At 41.7% G+C, this 19,692-nt stretch overlaps 1 non-coding gene across 1 annotated transcript; it reads right to left on the bottom strand.

Annotated features, from left to right (window-relative positions):
* Positions 1 to 208: 208 nt before the first annotated feature.
* TRNAD-AUC lies at positions 209 to 281 on the bottom strand. Its single transcript has one exon. It is a non-coding gene; the product is annotated as a tRNA-Asp (tRNA).
* Positions 282 to 19,692: the final 19,411 nt, after the last annotated feature.

The raw sequence follows: 19,692 nt of genomic DNA, 5'->3' as shown, positions 1-19,692 counted from the left end.
TGAAGTTCAAGAACAGGCAAAACTAATTTATGTTTATGGAAGTTAGAATAGTAGTTACTTTGGTAAGCGGGTGGGGGACTCTGAACTAGGTAGGGGAGCCTTCTAGTGGTCTAGAAATATCTTAATCTGGGTAGTGGTTGTATGGGGTTTTCTTTGTTTGTTATTTTTAAAATTATTTGGCTGCACCATGCGGCTTGTGGGATCTTAGTTCCCCAACCAGGGATGGAACCTGGACCCTCGGCAGTGATAGTGCCAAGTCCTAACTGCTGGACCACCAGGGAATTCCCAGTTATATGGGTTTAACAAATGTAATAATGCTGACACTTAGGACAAGTACATTTTATTTACTTAACTGTATGATCTATTTTAATCAAAACACTAACAAGTCTGTCGGTACCAAGTGTTGACAAGGATGGGGAGCACTAGGACTTCTCATGCTTCACTGGTAGTGGAGGAGTAAATAGGTGTAACCACTTGGAGAGCCATTTAGCAATAACTTGCAAAGTTGAAGGTGTGCATTCCCTTTGACTCACCAATTCCATTCCCAAGTCTATAACTGAGAGAAACTCACACATTTGCACAAGAAGATGTGTACAGTGCCATTCATTGCATCATTGTTTGTAAATGCAAAGTATTAGAAGCAACCTGATATCCATCAACAGGATAATAAATATGATGTACTCATACAATGTAATTATATATACCAGCTAGGTTAGAAAGAAGAGGTAAGAGAATCATAGGTAGTAATCTAGGAGGGCCTCAGAGATCAAGGTTTTAGACATAATGAAATTGAGGCTCAGAGAGGTTGACTGATTTGTCTAAAGTCACAAGCAAATTAACAGACAAGTCAGGTTAGGCCTAGTTTTTTCCAACTCCCATCCAGTACTCCATCCCTGGGGATAGAAAAGGAAATCAGTTATAATCCCTGCTTGGGAAACTTCCTTGGGGGCAACAGGCACAAATATGGGGAGGTAAGCACAGTCTTGGCTTTGGATGTAGTGACACTCCTTGCCCACAGGGACATACAATGCCATGCTCAGGGCCAGGTTGCCCCATCACAATTTCATGACACCTTCACTACCTCTCTGAGACCATGCCAGGATTGCTCAGGGACCTCCGCAGTACTCTCCACCAGAGGGGGTTGGGGCAGAATGAGGACATTGGCTCCAGCCTCTTGCACTAAGATTCTCACCCTATCAGGATCTGAATTCAGTTCCCGCTATGGCCGTACTCTTGTCCTGCCTCCAGCACTCCCACCCTCAACCATACCATCACTGCTTGCTGCTCCAGGCTCCCCTACCCCTAGCCCCTCTCATATCAGTCCCTATCTAGATCTTTCCTCTATAGCCTCTGAACCTCTATTTTCCATACAAAATACACTTCTTGACCTTCCCAGAATTCCCCTTCCTTCAGGGCCTCTGTACAAGGGTATATGGGGGGCCCTGACTCAGGTTGACTTCATTTGGAGGAAGGGTGCTTTGTAAAATTTGTCTGGGGAGATATCCTAATCTTCACAAGGGCTTTATGGTCCTCCCCTCCAAAGCCTTCAGAAGGATACCGCTTCCCCTAGGGCCTCTCAACACAGGCCCCTAGTATCCTGACAACCATGTGCAACTCAGAACCTTCTCTATTCCCAGGGCTCCTTCTTCATTGTTGCTTCTAATGATGGATATTAATCATCCTTTTTAGCCACCCATCATCTGAAACTCCTTTCCTCTGTTTGGGGAAAATCCCCTGCCTCTGAAACAGAGCCCTGCTACCACACTAGGAACTAGAAATTCCACGCTTGCTGCTAGGGTATAGTCATGTGCCCTAGGACTCCACCAGTCAGACACTCACGGGTCCACAGAGACTGTGGGGCAGCCATGTCTGGGCTGCTGCTGGCAAACAGTGCTGTCCTCATAGGGCCAATTCTGCCCCATGTTGTAGGGCACTGACCTTAGCTAGGTAGTCTCCAAGCCTGGCTCTCCCTACATCCAGGAGATTCTGTGAGTTTGATTTTGGAGAGACAGCAGTGAGCAGCAGCTGGAATTGAGACCGGGATCAAACCCTGGCCGTGGCAGTGAGAGCGCCAAATCTTAACCACTAGACCGTGAGGGCCAGCAGCTGAAGTCTGGGCCCCAGTCCTTGTCTGCCTTGAAAAAAAATTTTGACAAGGAGACAGAAGGTAGAGAGGAAAGTAAAGCGTTTATTAGAAAAGCAGAGTACATGCCGACAGACTCAGGGGCAAGCTCAGGAAAAAGTCGCACCTTTGGGAAGTTTAAATCATTTATAAGGGGCAGCCTTCCAGATCTTTGTTTTCCTCTGGCCAATTGTCTTGTTTTGTTTTTACCCCATCGCTGATTTGTCTCAGGGCCCTCCCTTATGTATGTGCACATCCTTTAACCAAGATGGATTTTAGCACAAGGGCCTTTGGGGGAGTTAGCACAACTTATTATGGTCTGATGTCCCCTCCCCTTTTGACCCCCAAGGAGCCTTTCTGTGCATGTGCAGTCAAGGCCTCCCAGACCCCAAGGGTGAGGAATATGTGACCTCTTGATCTTTTACTCAAGCAGTGCTTAGCCCCTCTCTGCCCCTGCCATTACTGCTATCTTAAAGTGTCCACAGGAGACAAAGTCCAGCTATTTTCCGAGGGCCCCCACTTAGCTGGAAGGTAACCAGAGAGGAGGATGTTGATGAAGTTAGTCACTAAGCAACAGTGTCTACACACACATCTACCTCTCAGGGATAATATGAGGATTCAAAGAGCGTAGTGCCGCCAGAATAGCAAAAATTTAAAAGACTAACAATATCAAGTGTTGATGGGGAGGTGGAGCAACTAGAACTCTCATACATTGCTGGTAGGAGAATGAATTGGTACAATCCCTTTGGAAAACTATTTGGCAATACATACTAAAGCTAAATATACACCTCCTTTATCTTTCAGCAACACTCCTACGTTTTTATACCCAAGAGGAGTAAATACAGATGTCTACCAAAAGACATGTTCATGAGTGTTCATAGCAGCCTTCTCCACTGAAAACAACCCAAATGCCCATCAACAGCAGAATAGATCAATTGTGAAATATGCATACAATGGAATACTACATCAAAAGAGAGAAGGAGAAAGAAGAAGAGGAAGAAACTGCAAGTACACATAACATGATTTGTCCAAAGTCATGTTGCCAAAGGCAGGATTCAACCCAGGTGGCAGTGACTCCAAATCCTGTGCTTCGTGGAGGAAACAGGATGTCCAATTGGTGGGAGTGTTAACTGAAAGGTCTTTTTGAGGGGGGTTTGGCAGTGTTACTATTAAAAATATGATGGAGACTTCCCTGGGAGTGCTTAGACTCCGCACTCCCAATGCAGGGAGCCCGAGTTTGATTCCTGGTCAGGGAACTAGATCTTACATGCTGCAATTAAGAGTTCACATGCTGCAACTAAAGATCCTGCATGCTGCAACAAAGATCCCACACTAGCAAGGAAGATCCGTGCTGCAACTAAGACCTGGTGCAGCCAAATAAATAAATAAATATTTTTTTAAAAGAATGTGATGGCCTTTGACTCAGCCAGTCACCATCACAACCCACCCCAGGAAACATATCCATGTGGACATAAAGAGGCATGAGCGAGGATGTTCACTTCATCATTGTTTGTAATGGGCAAAAATTGGAAAGAACCCAAATATCTACCAGTAGGGTAATGAATTAAATAAACTATTCTGTTTAGGATGGCACTGAGAAATCAAGTGTTTAAAGTGTGGACTCTCAGTTCTAAATCCTGCTTCCTTCACTCAGTTAAGGTATTTAACCTCTCCAGGTATCACTTTCTTCATTTTTTTCTCAATATTTTTTTAAAATTGAAGTATAGTTGATTTACAGTGTTGTGTTAATTTCTGCTGTACAGCAAAGTGATTCAGTTATACACACACACATATATATATATAGTCTTTTTTTTAATATTCTTTTCTATTATGGTTTATCATAGGATATTGAATATAGTTCCCTGTGCTATATTGTAGGACCTTGTTGTTTCTTCATCTTTAAAATGGAAAGAATGTTGTCAAAAAAACTTTGGCTCCCTGTGCACCAATGCCGAATAGAAATATGGAGACAGAGATTTGGAGGAAAAGAAAGAGAGAGGCTTTTTATTTCTCTGCCAGGCAAAGGGGAAGACACAGCAGGCTAGCGCCTCAAGAACTGTGCACCGCCTCTCCTGGGGAATTACAGGGGGTCTTATAGGTGGAACTTACAGTCCAGGGTAAGTGATAAGGATCAAAGGGTGAAGGTCTTGCATTCTTCTTCTTGCAATATTTTAAAACAGTCACGGCTGGCGTCAGGCAACCCGGTAATTGGGTCTGTTCATCTCTGGGTTATCAGCCTGTGACCTTCTTTCTGAAATGCAGCTACCTGAGGTGATTTAATACAAGAGAGTGCAGGGAGAGTAAATACCAGGTGCACGGTGTAAATTACACAGAATTAGGGGGTGATAGGTGCAGGATGTAATTTACACCGAGTTAGGGGGTGACAGGTTAACTTTGTGAAGGACAAATCTAGTTACAGACACCACAGATTAGTAACAGTTAAAATAAAACTAGGATTGATTAACTATTTCAGGCCAGTTTATGTTTCTTCTCTAGCCTGTTCACTGTTCCCTTTATTTTCCTTGCTATCAGGAGAGGAAAAAAACCTCACTTCTATTTTTGTTGCGACAAGAATGCTAGTGATCACAATCTGTAGGGCTGAAATGAGATACACATGTGAAGCATGGAGGATGGGGCCTGGTACCTCATAGGTACTTGGGTGTATTTACACAGTATTTACTCTCTGGAATACTGGGAAGCAGTTAAAAAGAACTAATAAATCTGTATATACTTGTATAGAAAAGAAATCTCTAAGTCATGGAGTGAAGTAGGAAAAGTTAATTGCAGAAGAACATGACCTCCTTGGAAAGCAAAATGATGTGTTTCTTTTCTTTTCTTTTTTTTTTTGGCCGTGCTGTGCTGCTTGTGGGATCTTAGTTGCCTGACCAGGGATTGAACCTGGGCTATGGCAGTGAAAGTGCAGAGTCCTAACCACTGGACCGCCAGGGAATTCCCCAAAATGATATATTTCTATATGTTTATGCCACAAATACATAAAAACAAGATCTGGGAGGATATGTACCACATTTCTGATGGTGTTACCTCTGGGGAAGAGGAAAATCTTTGTTTTTTTACCCCTGTGTTCTGCCACTTACTAGTGGGGTGATTTGGGGCAAGTTATATTGCCTCTTTGTGCCTCAGTTTCCCCATTTTTAAAATGGGGATACACTAGTAGCTACCTGATAAGTAGGTGTAAGGATTAAATGAGTTAACACACATGAAACACTAAGAATAGTGCCTGTTACACAGTATAAGATAACTGTTGCAGGAAGGGGGACCCCTTCCAGGGTCCAAGAGTGGGCTCTTGTCTAACACTTGGAAATGAATTGTCCGAGGAGACACATGTGCTGACAAAGCAAGAGACTTTTTTGGGAAGGGGCACCTGGGCAGAGAGCAGCAGGGTAAGGAAACCCAGGAGGACTGCTGTGCCACGTGGCTTGCAATCTCAGGTTTCACGGTGATGGGATTAGTTTCCGGGTTGTCTCTGGCCAATCATTCTGATGCAGGGTCCTTCCTGGTAGCGCATGGGTTGCTCAGCCAAGATGGATTCCAGTGAGGAGGTTTCTGGGAGGTTGGTGGGACATACGGACTGGTGTCTCCTTTTGACCTTTCCCGAATTCTTCCATTTGGTGGTGGCTTGTTTGTTCTGTGTTCCTTACCAGGACCTCCTGTCGTAAAACAACTCATGCAAATGGTTACCTGGCCAGGGTGGGCATTTTCAGCCAGTGTTTCCCCTAACATAACTGTTAGCTATAGCTCATGGAATTAAATTTCTTTTCACTCTTCTGTGCCCTTTCACTGTACTAAATAACCTCTCTGTCTTGGTCAGAAGTGGGGGACAGCCTCCCCCTCACAATTCCCTCAGCGTCTCAAGCAGAGAAAAAGCTTTAAAAAGTTTGAAGGATTGTATTGGAGACACAGGGTTAAGACAAGGAATCCAGCGTAAGGACAAGGAGTCGGTGAGGAGGTGGGTGTGGGTGTGAGGGAGGGATAGCAATAGGGCCCAGGCTCCAAGAACAGGGCCTAATTACCATATTTCACCAAATTTAAGATGCATCATTGTAATATGTGCCATTATTTTATGTAACACTACCTACTTTTAAAAACTGCCGCAATTAGTTTGACTTGTCATCAACTGTTCTAGATATTCAAAGATATTAAAAGGCAAACAAATATGCATTGTAGAATCATTAAAATATGGGTCCCTAAAGCACTGAATGATTATAATGCCCTCACCTCAATTTTTTAAATATCGCACTAAACTATAAAATAAGTGTAAGAGGATTTTTTCCCAGTGATGATTACTTTGAAGTTTTTTGGGGGAAATGGTAAATGTCAAGTTCTTTCTCTAAACTATATCTCATCTCCTTTGTTCCCCTGCATGGGCTGAGTCAGCCTGTTGGGTGACCCAGGCCTGCCCTGGGGGAGGGGAAAAGTCACACAACTGAGTCCTTTGAGCCTCTCCCCTGCCCCGAGGGCAGCAGCAGCTGGAAAGGGGCCCGGCTTTATGGGGGAACAATGGTGCCAGCCAGCTGCGGGTGAAGCTGGGCTGAGCAGCCTGGCCTGGCTTGGCCTGGTTCCAGAAAAGTGACCCTTGCACCTGAGAGTTCCATTCCACTTGGGCAAAGGTCTGAGAGATCAAGGGAGAGTGGAGAGGGAATTCCCTCAGCATTCCTGGTGAACAGCTGTATGCATGGAATCCCAGAACCTCTCAGCCAGAGCTCACTCAGGGCCCATGGAACTGAATCGCCCCCATTATAAAGATAAGAAAAAAAAAAGGCCTCAGAGGGGCTGGAACTTGCCCTTAGGTCACACAGTAAGTCAGTGCCAGAATCCAGGTTCCCTTTGATTCATCAAGTCCACTATCAAGTGATGATTTATGCAATCTTTTATAAACATGCCCAGGTCATGTTGCTTTGACAAAGTATCTGTCTGACACATCAGATTAAGCAGCTGACCTACCTGATCACTGGAATGAGATGAACAGGACTTGAGGTATGAATACCTCCAGGACAGGGGAGATCTGTGAGTACCTGCCCGGCTCCACTCCTTCAAACCAATATTTACTGTGACGTAGTGACTTCCTTGGTTCGAAGCCTACCTCTAACACTTCCCATGTGCATGATCTTGGGTAAATTACTTTGTCACTGTGGTAACAAGCCTCCAAGATGGCCTTCTGTGATTTTTACCTCCTGGTATTCATACCCCTGTATAGTCAGTCCCCTTCCACAGTGATTAGGACTGACCTGTGTAACCACTAGGATGTTGCAGAAATGACAGTGACTTCTGAGGCTAAGTCAAAAGAGACAGTTCAGCTTCCACTTTGCTCTCTTGGGTCAGTTGCTCTGGGGGAAGTCAGCTGCCATGTTGTAAGGACACTCAAGCAGCCCAATGGAGAGATCCACATGGCAAGTAACTGGGATCCCGTGCCAACTACCGACTGATTTGCCAGCCATGTGCATGGGCCACCTTGGAGCTGGATCCTCTAGCTCTAGCTGAGCTTTAAGATGATTGCAGCCCTGGTTGATCTTGGCTGGAACCTCATGAGGTGCTCCAGGCCAGAATCACCCAGTTTTTAAATTCCTTCTCTTAAATTCCTGACCCATAGAAATGTGTGAGATAATAAATGTTTATTGTAGGTGTAAACTGTTGAGCTTTGGGGTAACTTGTTATGCAGCAATAGATAATGAGTAGAGTCACTTTTTGCCTCCCTTTCCTCATCTTTAAAATGGAGATGATGATCATACCTGCTTCATAGAATCATAGGGAGGATCCATGGAATGATGCACGTGAAGGATCTGACTCATAGCAAACACTAGCAGATGAGAGCCAATGTTGCTGTGTTATTTTATAGTCTTCATTAATTGAGAGCAGAGGCTAAGTACCATGTGAGGAAGGGCCAGGAGGGAGGATGAAATAGAAGCACCAGTTTCTTACTTATTTTCCAGGCAATTCAGCTCTGATTCTACACTTGCATATCCTCTCCCAAGACAGAAGTCCTTCAGGGAACCTCGATCCCACGTCCTTAGAAGGCAGTGCGGAGACTATTTACTGCTCCTGGAGCATTCCCCTTGAAGGTCTTAGTCTCTACCTACTCCTGCCACCAACACCCCCCCACCCCCACCCCGGAGCTTATTTCTTGTTCATCTGCCAGGATGAACAGACTTTCAACAGACTTTGCTTCATCTCAGCACTTTCCAGGGATGTTCCCTTACCCCCAGCAGCTCCCCAGCTAAGGACTGCTTTGCTCCTTAATCTATCTCTGAGAACTGAGGTAAAATTTTAGCTCTGCTACTGATTTGCCTTTTGTCCAGTCACTCAACCTCTTGAGCCCCATTTCCTTATCTGCCAAACAGAGACAGTGAATTTTGCCTTAGGATTGTTGAGGGGAGAAATGAAGCCAGGCAACACTGAGGTATGAATGCCTTGTTAAATGGAAAATAAACTGTTAAAGCCTCCAGTCTGTCAGGTGCAGCCCAGCTCCCAGCTCTGCCCCCTTAGGCTTCCCCCCACAGCTGGAGCCACTTAATTCTTACAAGCAGGCTCTGCCCTGCTCTGGGCTTGAGGCCAACTTTGTTTGTTTTTTTTAATTTATTTATTTTATTTTTGGCTGTGTTGTGTCTTGTTTGCTGCAAGTGGGCTTTCTCTAGTTGCAGAGAGCGGGCTTCTCACTGTGGTGGCTTCTCTCGTTGCAGAGCACGGGCCCTAGGCATGTGGGCTTCAGTAGTTGTGGCGTGCAGTCTCTAGAGCGCAGGCTCAGTAGTTGTAGTGCACAGGCTTAGCCGCTCCACGGTATATGGGATCTTCCCAGACCAGGGCACGAACCTGTGTCCCCTGCATTGGCAGGCAGACTCTCAACCACTGCGCCACCAGGGAAACCCCCAACTTTGTTTTTTAATCAAGAGATTTTAAAGCGATTTTATCTCTTTAATCAGGGGCTCAGCTATAAGTTGAAAATGTGCCCTAGTACCTTCTTCTTATGTCCAAGCCCAGTTTAAAATAAATTACTTTTAAATCGCCAAATTAATAAAAATCACAGTATAGAATATTGATCTTTAAATTTGCGTATACATTGGAATCAGCTGGAGGGGCTAATGTTGATGCCTGGACCCCACCTCCAGAGATTTGGATTTAATTATCTAGGATGTGGCTTGGATGTTAAAGATTTTTAAAAGCTGTCCTGCTGGGACTTCCCTGGTGGTCCAGTGGTTAAGAATCTGCCTTCCAATGTAGGGGAGACAGGTTTGATCCCTGGTTGGGGAACTAAGATCCCACATGCCGAGGGGCAACTAAGCCTATGTGCCGCAACTACTGAGCCTGTGCACCACAGCTAGAGAGAAGCCTGCCAGCCACAACGAAGAGCCTGCTCACTGCAGTGGAGGATCCCGCATGCGGCAACAAAGACCTGATGCAGCCAAATAAATAAATCTTTAAAAAAAAAAATTTTGCAAACACAAGAAGCTATAGCACGTTCCTTCTGCTTGCTGTGTATTGTTATGTGAAAGTTTGTCTAATGGAGGTGACAAATACATTAGAAACATATATTGCAGGGTAATAAAGTGGGAGGATTATTCTAAGCTAGACAGATATAAACATATATCAATTAAACATGATTCTTCCTCACACACACACACAAAAAAGCTCCTGCTTTACTCCCCTGAATGAAACAACTGTTTTCAAGACACTCGTCATCAGATAATGAAGCACTGTGATCCCTAAGAGACTAGAAACAAATGACATGAGATCTATGATTTCCCAAAATTACTGTCTGGAAAGAGAGTTTTCAGGCCATGGTACAGGGAGAGGGAACCCAGGTGAGCCCAGCAAACACTCTGACTTGGAGGGACAGAGCTGAGAGTCTGGGGAGACCAAGAGGCTAGAGTTTGTGGAGTACCAGAGAGGAGAGGATTACATAGAGAGAGAACTCTGGAGAACTACTGAAGTATTCAGCTGAGTACTCTCTAGCATATGCATGTGAAGAAATATCCAAGGACAGGGAAAGAAGCACCCAAAAGGATTAGAAGTACCAGTATTCAGTGTTGCATGAACAGCGGGAATAGTGCAAGTTCTCATCAGCCAGACTGGGAAACCTCATGATTCACAGGGCATTTTCATTAGGTGGATTACACAGTACTGGAGAAAAATTAGCCCTAGACTAAGCACTGTTCTGGTCCCACCTAATCTTAAAAGCAAGACCCCAAAGGATCAAACTTTAAATAATTTAACTGCATCCCAGAACAAAGTTCAAGAATACTTAAAGAATTACAAAAATATCCAGTAGCTGACAGTTAACATTCACAATATCTGGCAACCAATAGAAAAAGGTACATTATTTCATATAAAGCAAGAAATGATGAAAAAAAAATTGAAACTGACCCAGTACTGACATAGATATTAGAATAGCAGACAAGGGCATTAAAACAATTATTAAAACTGTATGATGCATGTCCAAAAAGTTAAGCAGAGACATGGAAGATATAAAAAAGAAATCGTCTAGAGATGAGTGAAATTAAAAAATACACTGAACGGCATTACCAGCATATTAGACATTGCAGAAGAAAAGATTAGTAAACTTAAAGATGTAGCAATAGAAAATATCTATAACAAAACATGGAGAGAAAAGAGAATTTTAAACTAATGAACAGAGGGACTTGCCTGGTGGTGCAGTGGTTAAGAATCCACCTGCCAATGCAGGGGACACGGGTTCAAGCCCTGGTCTGGGAAGATCCCACATGCCGTGGAGCAACTAAGCCTGTGCGCCACAACTACTGAACCTATGTGCCACAACTACTGAAGCCTGTGCACCTAGAGCCCATGCTCCGCAACAAGAGAAGCCACCACAATGAGAAGCCCGCACACCGCAAAGAAGAGTAGTCCCCCCGCTCGCCGCAACTTGAGAAAGCCTGAGCGCAGCAACGAAGACCCAACGGAGCCAATAAATAAATAAATAAATAAATAAATAAATAAATAAAAATTTTAAAAATGTACTGGAAAAGCTTTAAAAAAATAGAGTCAAAGTTTAATGAAAATTGAAATTATTTAAAAAAAAAAAGAAACCACTACACACGTATTAGGATGGCTAAAATTAATAAGACTGACCATACCAAGCGCTAGAGGAGCTGGAGCTTTTATACACTGCTAGTTGCGAATATAAATGGTACAATCACTTTAGAAAATAATTGGACAGTTTCTTACTGTAGAGTTCATATACACAAAGCTTCCTTTTTCCCTTATTCTTATTTTGGTTAATCATCATAAGACCAGTGTAATAGTGCTCAGGGCTTGGCATGAAACTACCCCTTCCAATATGAGAATACACAAGGCTGGATGATCTCAAAACAACCAAAAGAAAAAAATCACTGAAGTGATTACTTAAATTTTGCATTTCAAAGAGCTGAAGAGTGTTTCTCATCCAAAATAACAGCTTTTCTTTTGTTGTAACTTTTCTTGGGAGAGAGCATAATGTAATGTAGGTTAAAGTGGGCTGGGAATAAGATCTGGATTCTAGTTCTAGCTGTGTAATTTGATTGTAAGTCAATTCACTTCCTTGGGACTTGTAAATGTATTCAACTCCCAGTTTTCTCATCTGTATGTGAAATGAATTGATTAGAACTAATGGCTCACCTACTTGTCTTCCACCCTAAGTTGGAAACCAATGAATAAAATTAACATATAACACAGTGGGGCTAAAGGCATCACCACATTGCTGGTGCTGGGGGGTAATCAGTCTTGGAACCATTGCTTACTTCCCCAGTTAGCCTCTCTTCCCTGCTACAAGCAATTCTCTGGTAGCCCTGCCAGGCTGTATTCTGATTTTGACCTGATAGTTGCTCCTCAAGAAGTGGTTTTTATGTTTGTTTGTGCTTTTTGTTTTGTTTTCTTTTTACATGAGGCCTCTTCGCAATCCATCTTATGCATGTGCTTGACAACTTTAATTTTTTGACATAATATTGGAAACAAGTGACTACATTATCTCTAAGGACCTATGTAGCTTTAAAATTGGTATAATTGATTGATACTACTTTCAGACTGCAAGCATCTTTCTTTTGTCCACTAGATTATTTGATTATTTGGTTTTCTGGAAGTTAAACTAAGGTACATGTCATGTTCTATTCTTCATGTGGATAGCAACTGACTTTGGTTCTTATGTTTGCCATTTTATTTAAAAGGCTGTGTTTATGATTTTCTCAAATAAATGCAATATCCATACCAAAAAAAAAAGAATAAAGAAAATAATTGGACAGTTTCTTAAAAGTACATATACCACATGTTATAGAAATTCCACTCCTAGGCATTTTCCAGGAGAAATGAAAGCATATGTCCTCACAAAGGTTTGTATATAAATGTTCATAGCAGCTTTATTCCAATGAGTATGTATTCCAAAAGCTGGAAACAATCCAAATGTCCATCAACTGGTGAATAGATAAAAAAATGATGGTATATCCATACAATGGTATACTGCTCATCAGTAAAAACAAATGAACTATTGATACATACTACAGTATGGATGAATCTCAGAATAATGATGCTGAGTGAAAGAAACCAGGCACAAAAGAGTACATACTATATGATTCTATTTACATAAAATTCTAAAAAAATATGAACTAACCTATAGGGATACAAAGCAGATCAGTGGTTGCCTAGGGAGGGGCATAAAGAGGGGATTACCAAAGGATATGAGGAAATCTGGGGGAGTGATGGATATTTTTGGTTTCATGGGTCTTTACATAAGTCAAAATTTATCAAATTTCACACTTAATTTGTTTTTCTTTTTTAAAAAATTTTATTGGAGTATAGTTGATTTATAATGTTGTATTAGTTTCATGTGTACAGCAAAGTGAAGCAGTTATACATATACATATATCCACTTTTTTTTTTTTTTTTTGGCCATACCACATGGCTTGTGGGATCTTAGTTCCCCAACCAGGGATCGAACCCGGGCCCCCTGCAGTGGAAGCACAGAGTCCTAACCACTGGACCGCCAGGGAATTCCCGATCCACTCTTTTTCAGATTCTTTTCCCATATAGGTCATTACAGAGTATTGAGTAGAGTTCCCTGTGCTATACAGTAGGTCCTTATTAGTTATCTATTTTATATATAGTAGTGTGTATATGTCAATCCCAATCTCCCAGTTTATCCCTCCCCCCAACAAATTTCACACTTTAAATGTGAACAGTTTACATTACGTTAATTATACCTTAATAAAGTTGTTTTTAAAAGTTCCCCAAGTGATTTTAAGGCCCTGTGAACTTTTAGAATACTGTTACAGAACATTTGAAGCTTCAAAGAAACCCTAAATCCCATACAATCCCAACAAATCTACTGTTGGCATTCTGGTGGATCATCTAAGCTTGTCTTCAAATCATGTATATTTATTTACGTCAAGTTTTTTGTTTTGTTTTGTTTTTAATTTTACCCGGAAGAGTAACATATGTTCAATAAAATCTGGAAAAATATATAAAAAGAGATGAAGAAAAAAGATCACCCACCATCACACTACCCAAATATAACCACTATTGACATTTTTAGGATATTACCCTCCAGGCTCAAAGGAAGGGTCTGAGCTGTAGAAATAAAATTGGAGTCACTGGCACAGGGGATGGTAATTTTACTTTTTTAAAATACATTTTAATTTTGAAAATATTCAAATATACAGAAAAGTTGAGAAAATAGTACGATGATCACCCATACACTCAACATCCAGAGGTAATAATTGTTAACATTTTGGCATATTTGCTTTATCTACACATAGATGTGTGTGTGTGAGTGTGTGGGTTTTTTTATTGTTCGTTCATTTGTTTGTTTGTTTTGCTAAACTTTTTGATAATGAGTGTTAGACATCATGAAACTTCAGCCCTGTGTACCTCAGTGTACATGCCCTAAAAAGAAGGACGTTTTCCTTCATGACCATATCATTATCACACACAGGAAAATGAGTAATTCCCTAATATCTAATTTCCAGTCCATAATCAGATATTCTTAATTGCCCATTTTATAGCTTTTTTTTTGAACCAGAATCCACTGAAGGTTGACAAAGTATTTTGGTTTTATGTCTCTTTAGTTCCTCTAGTCTAGAACAGCAGTCACCCTCCTCTTCTTACTTTCCATGGCTTTGATATTTTTGAAAAGACAAGGCCAGTTATCTTGAGGAATGTCTTACATTGTGTCATTAATTGTGGTGTTATTTAATTTATCCCTCTGCCTTTTATGATTCCTATATATTGGAAACTAGTTCTAAAGGTCTCATTATATTTGGGATAAGCAGTTTGGGCCAAAATACAGTGCTTCATAAGTCATGTCAGGTACTTCATATTGTATCACTTCTGTTGGCACATCATGTCAGGCTGTCCCTCTATAAGTGATGCTAATGTTGATCAATTGGTTAAGGTGGTGACTGACTGCCAGATCTCTCTTTCAGAAAAAGGATCTACTTCCCCTTTGCAATTATCATCTGTGGGGTGATACGTTGTGATGGTGGAAACATCCTATTGTACAACAGCCTTTCACCGATGGTTTTGTTACTGAACCAAACTGGGTCCACTCACCTGCCATGCAGTAAAGCCGATCTACTGACACCGGGTTGTGGTGAAGGAAAGTCCAGTGTTTACTGTAGGGCACCAAGCAAGGAGAACCGGCAGCTTGAGCTCAAAAGACCTGAACTTCCTGATCGCTTTCAGGGAAGGGTTTTTAAAGGCAACATTTAGAGTGAGGGTTGCAGCTTGTGGACGCTGATTGGTTGGTGGTGAGGTAACAGGGTGGTGTTTCAGGAATCTTAATCATCAGCTTTCTGATTCCAACCAGTCTGAGGTCTAGTGCTTGTGGTCAGCACGTAGTCACCATCCTCCACCTGGGTGGGGGTCTTAGTTTCTGCAGAACAGCTCAAAGACATGTCAGATTTTTACGTATATTCCTTGAGGAGGAACTAGGACTCTGTTTTATTGCTGCATTGTTGTCATTACTTTTCTTGCTTAACTGCTTTTCCTTTGCTTCTGCATTCCCTCCCTCACTTCTCTCATTAGTAACTGCTTGGGTCTGCTCTTTGGAACTCGGGGAAGGCCAAGGAGACTAAAGCCTTTTCTCTATAAACAAGATATGGGGGCACACAAAGGGGCTTTTTTACCCAGGAAGGCCCTGCAGGGTCCTGCTTGGTTTTAATCCCCACTTTTCTTTGATACTCTTCAATCCTGAGGGGAACAGGGACAAGAGAGGTAATAAAGTTTTGGATACAGAGGTTGATCATAAACTCAATAAGGGAACTCAGTTTAAGGGGACTCAGTTTCAGTTTTAGCAGCCACTGATTATCATTCATCAATCATTTCAGTGGGGGATGCAAAATGGTAATCAAATTTTTTTGATTCTATCATTCTTTCTACATTTATTAGCATCACTTTTTTTTTTAACATCTTTATTGGAGTATAATTGCTTTACAGTGTTGTGCTAGTTTCTGCTGTACAACAAAGTGAATCAGCTATATGCATACGTATATCCTCATATCCCCTCCCTCTTGCATCTCCCTCCCACCCTCCCTATCCCACCCCTCTAAGTGGTCACAAAGCACGGAGCTGATCTCCCTGTGCTATGCAGCTGCTGCCCACTAGCTATCTATTTTACATTTGGTAGTGTATATATGTCCATGGCACTCTCTCACTTCCTCCCAGCTTACCCTTCCCCCTCCCTGTGTCCTCAAGTCCATTCTCTACGTCTGTGTCTTTATTCCCGTCCTGCCCCTAGGTTCATCATTTTTTATTTTTTAGATTCCATATATATGTGTTAGCATACGGTATTGGTTTTTCTCTGTTTGACTTACTTCACTCTGTATGACAGGCTCTAGGTCCATCCACCTCACTCAATTTCGTTTCTTTTTATGGCTGAGTAATATTCCATTGTATATATGTGCCACATCTTTATCCATTCATCTGTCAATGGACACTTTGGTTGCTTCCATGTCCTGGCTATTGTAAATAGTGCTGCAGGAAACATTGTGGTACATGACTCTTTTTGAATTATGGTTTTCTCAGGGTATATGCCCAGTTGTGGGATTGCTGAGTCATATGGTAGTTCTATTTTTAGTGTTTTAAGGAACCTCCATACTGTTCTCCACAGTGGCTGTATCAATTTACATTCCCACCAACAGTGCAAGAGGGTTCCCTTTTCTCCACACCCTCTCCAGCATTTATTGTTTGTAGATTTTTTAATGATGGCCATTCTGAGCAGTGTGAGGTGATACCTCATTGTAGTTTTGATTTGTGTTTCTCTAATGATTAATGATGTTGCGCATCCTTTCATGTGTTTGTTGGCAAACTGTATATCTTCTTTGGAGAAATGTCTGTTTAGGTCTTCTGCCCATTTTTGGATTGGGGTGTTTGTTTTTTTGATACTGAGCTGCGTGAGCTGCTTGTATATTTTGGAGATTAATCCCTTGTCAGTTGCTTCCTTTGCAAATATTTTCTCCCATTCTGAGGGTTGTCTTTTCGTCTTGTTTATGGTTTCCGTTGCTGGGCAAAAGCTTTTAAGTTTCATTAGGTCCTCTTTGTTTATTTATTTATTTTTATTTATTTATTTTAAAATTTTATTTATTTATTTATTTTTGGCTGTATTAGGTCTTTGTTGCTGGGCACCAGCTTTCTCTAGTTGTGCCGAGCCGGGGCTACTCTTCATGGTGGTGTGCGGGCTTCTCGTTGCAGTGGCTTTTCTTGTTGCGGAGCACAGGCTCTAGGTGTGCAGGCTTCAGTAGTTGTGGCACGCAGGCTCAGTAGCTGTGGCGCACAGACCTAGTTGCTCTGCAGCATGTGGGATCTTTCTGGACCAAGGCTCGAACCCACATCCCCTGCATTGGCAGGCGGATTCTTAACCACTGCACCACCAGGGAAGCCCCCCTTTTTTTATTTTTGTTTTTATTTCCATTCCTCTAGGAGGTGGGTCAAAACGGATCTTGCTGTGATTTATGTTATAGAGTGTTCTGCCTATGTTTTCCTCTAAGAGTTTTATAGTGTCTGGCCTTACATTTAGGTTTTTAATCCATTTTGAGTTTATTTTTGTTTACAGTGTTAGGGAGTGTTCTAATTTCATTCTTTTACATGTAGCTGTCCAATTTTCCCAGCACCACTTATTGAAGAGGCTGTCTTTTCTCTATTGTATATTCTTGCCTCCTTTATCAAAGATAAGGTGACCATAGGTGTGTGGGTTTATCTCTGGGCTTTCTATCCTGTTCCAAGTATCATTCTTCTACAAGGAAGAGTTTTCCTTTCTCCTAAGAATGAATTACAGGTCCTACTAAGAACACAGGTGAAATGCTTAACTCTTTCCTCTTAATAACCAATAATTAGAGTAAAGAGCCAACATAATAGTCATCTCCGGGACTTCCCTGGTGGCGCAGTGGTTAAGACTCCGCTCTCCCAACGCAGGGCCCCGTGTTTGCTCCCTGGTCAGGGAACTAGATCCCACCTGCATGCCTCAACTAAGAGTTTGCATGCCGCAACTAAGACCTGCTGCAACCAAATAAATAAATTAAATAAATATTTAAAAAACAATAATAAATAAAAACTTAACTGCAATTACTGATTTTAAAAAAAGTCATTTCCAACAGTGGCAAATGAGTTCTATGTCTCTCTGCGTTATTTTATAAACTCATAGATTTTTATTTATTCAATGTTTTATAATTAATTACATTCATTTTTTGTTGTTAATACTCACATTGTCCAAAATTTAGTCAGTAAAAGCCTCTTCGAGCTGTTTTTTGTTTCCTATTGACACACTCTTATTAATCCTGAGTGCATTCATATTTTTTGGCATAACAAGATGTTCCAGACTCTGCTTATATTTTTCTTCTGCAAGCTCTAGAATCAGCCATTTCTCCAAAGAGCCCAGGCCAATTTTAAAGAATAAGATTTGGGCTCAAGTTATGCTCATCGCTACTGACTTATAATTACTTCCAGGCCCTCCCGTTCATTGGGTAAATCTAGGAATGAATATATATGTAATCATGAGGTTATATATTTTTTCCAACTCATAAGTGTTTTTTCTGAACTTGTTTGACTTTATATTCAGATCTCTTTTCCCTTTTATGAAAACTTTTGATTCCTAATAGTAACATATTTACTTGTTTGCTTTATCCTACATGATACACGCAATAGTTCCAAAATTACCATACCAATATTAGTAGTAACAATATAAACAACAAGGTCCTACTGTATAGCACCAGGAACTATGTATATTCAACATCCTGCAATAAACCATAATGGAAAAGAATATGAAAAAGAATGTAACTGAATCACTTTTCTGTACAGCAGAAATTAACAACATTGTAAATCAACCATACTTCTGAAAAAAAAAAGAATGAAAAAGAGGGAAGACTTCAGATCCTATAGATTTGAGAAAAGAAAGAAACATATTAACAATGGAAATACTAGGTGAAGTTTTGGTCCTCAGAATTTGTGGTCTCAGAGAGTTCAAGGACGGAAGGGAGGAGGTGGTAAAGGAAAATTGAGGGTTCAGACTTTGTGTGCAGGTATGACCCCGGGAGACCAAGGTCACTGGAAATGAGGAGACCAAGGAAGGCTCTCATGTTGAACCAATCATTCTAGAAGGATGACAGGAGTGGAAGTGAGAAGTAAGACAATCAGTCTTTCCACAGGGGAGGAAACAGAGGTCAGAGATGATGAGGAACATTCTCAAGGTCATCTTGGCATTGAGGCTGGGATCTGAAGCCAGCTCTACCTAACCTCAGAGCCTGGGTCAAACTATTATTCTACTGTTGAATCAGTGGGTTCAGCCTCTGGGGCTGGGTCTCTGAGTTGCTTCTGTCTCTTCTCCTGTACCAGGCCACCTCATGCCAATGACTGAATGGGTTACCCCAGTCACCTGCCCCCATCATCTCTGAATCCTGCATTCTGCCCTCTGTAGTGGACTTCTTCTCCTCACCTTTAGCTGGCTGTCTCCAGAATTTGTTCTACCCTGGTAGCTGAGTCTATAGTTCCAGATCCTGCTGTTCATGGCCTAGTCTGTCTCATGGCTACACCTTCTTACATGGACTGTAGGAGAAATGATAGTGATAATGAAAATAACAATACCTGTTTCTATTACCTTTATCAAGCACCCACTCTATGCCAAGCTTGGCATGTATCTTCTCTCATTTGGTCCTCACGACATCTCATTATTGTCCCCATTTTACAGATGAGAGCACTGGGACTCAGATAGATTATATCACTTGTCCAGGACCACACAGCTGGGATGTTGCAGAGCTGGAGTCAGTCCAGAATATTTCTGGCTCTCACAGTCCTTGCCCTTTGCAAATCATGAAAATTAAATAAGATAATGGACAAGACAGCCTTTGTACCAGTATAGCACAGTCTCATTAAAATAGCTTTTCAAAATAATTCCGTGTTTCCTGGCCTCCATCTGCCAATGCAAGCTGGCATCCCCTATCAAGTCTCCTCCAAGAATTGCTTGGAATCTCTGGGGGTGTCTTACCTGCATTCCAGAACTAGTCCTGCCAGCTGCCATGTGACCTTATCATTGCTAACCCTAAGTGAGTAGGCGCTTACAGTGTTCCTGGCATCTGGACTAGCCC

This window comes from Balaenoptera musculus, chromosome 15 (assembly GCF_009873245.2).
Source record: "Balaenoptera musculus isolate JJ_BM4_2016_0621 chromosome 15, mBalMus1.pri.v3, whole genome shotgun sequence".
NCBI classification, from domain to species: Eukaryota; Metazoa; Chordata; class Mammalia; order Artiodactyla; family Balaenopteridae; genus Balaenoptera; species Balaenoptera musculus.
Note: the sequence above shows the minus strand (reverse complement) of the source record. Positions and strands in the feature narration are given on the sequence as shown.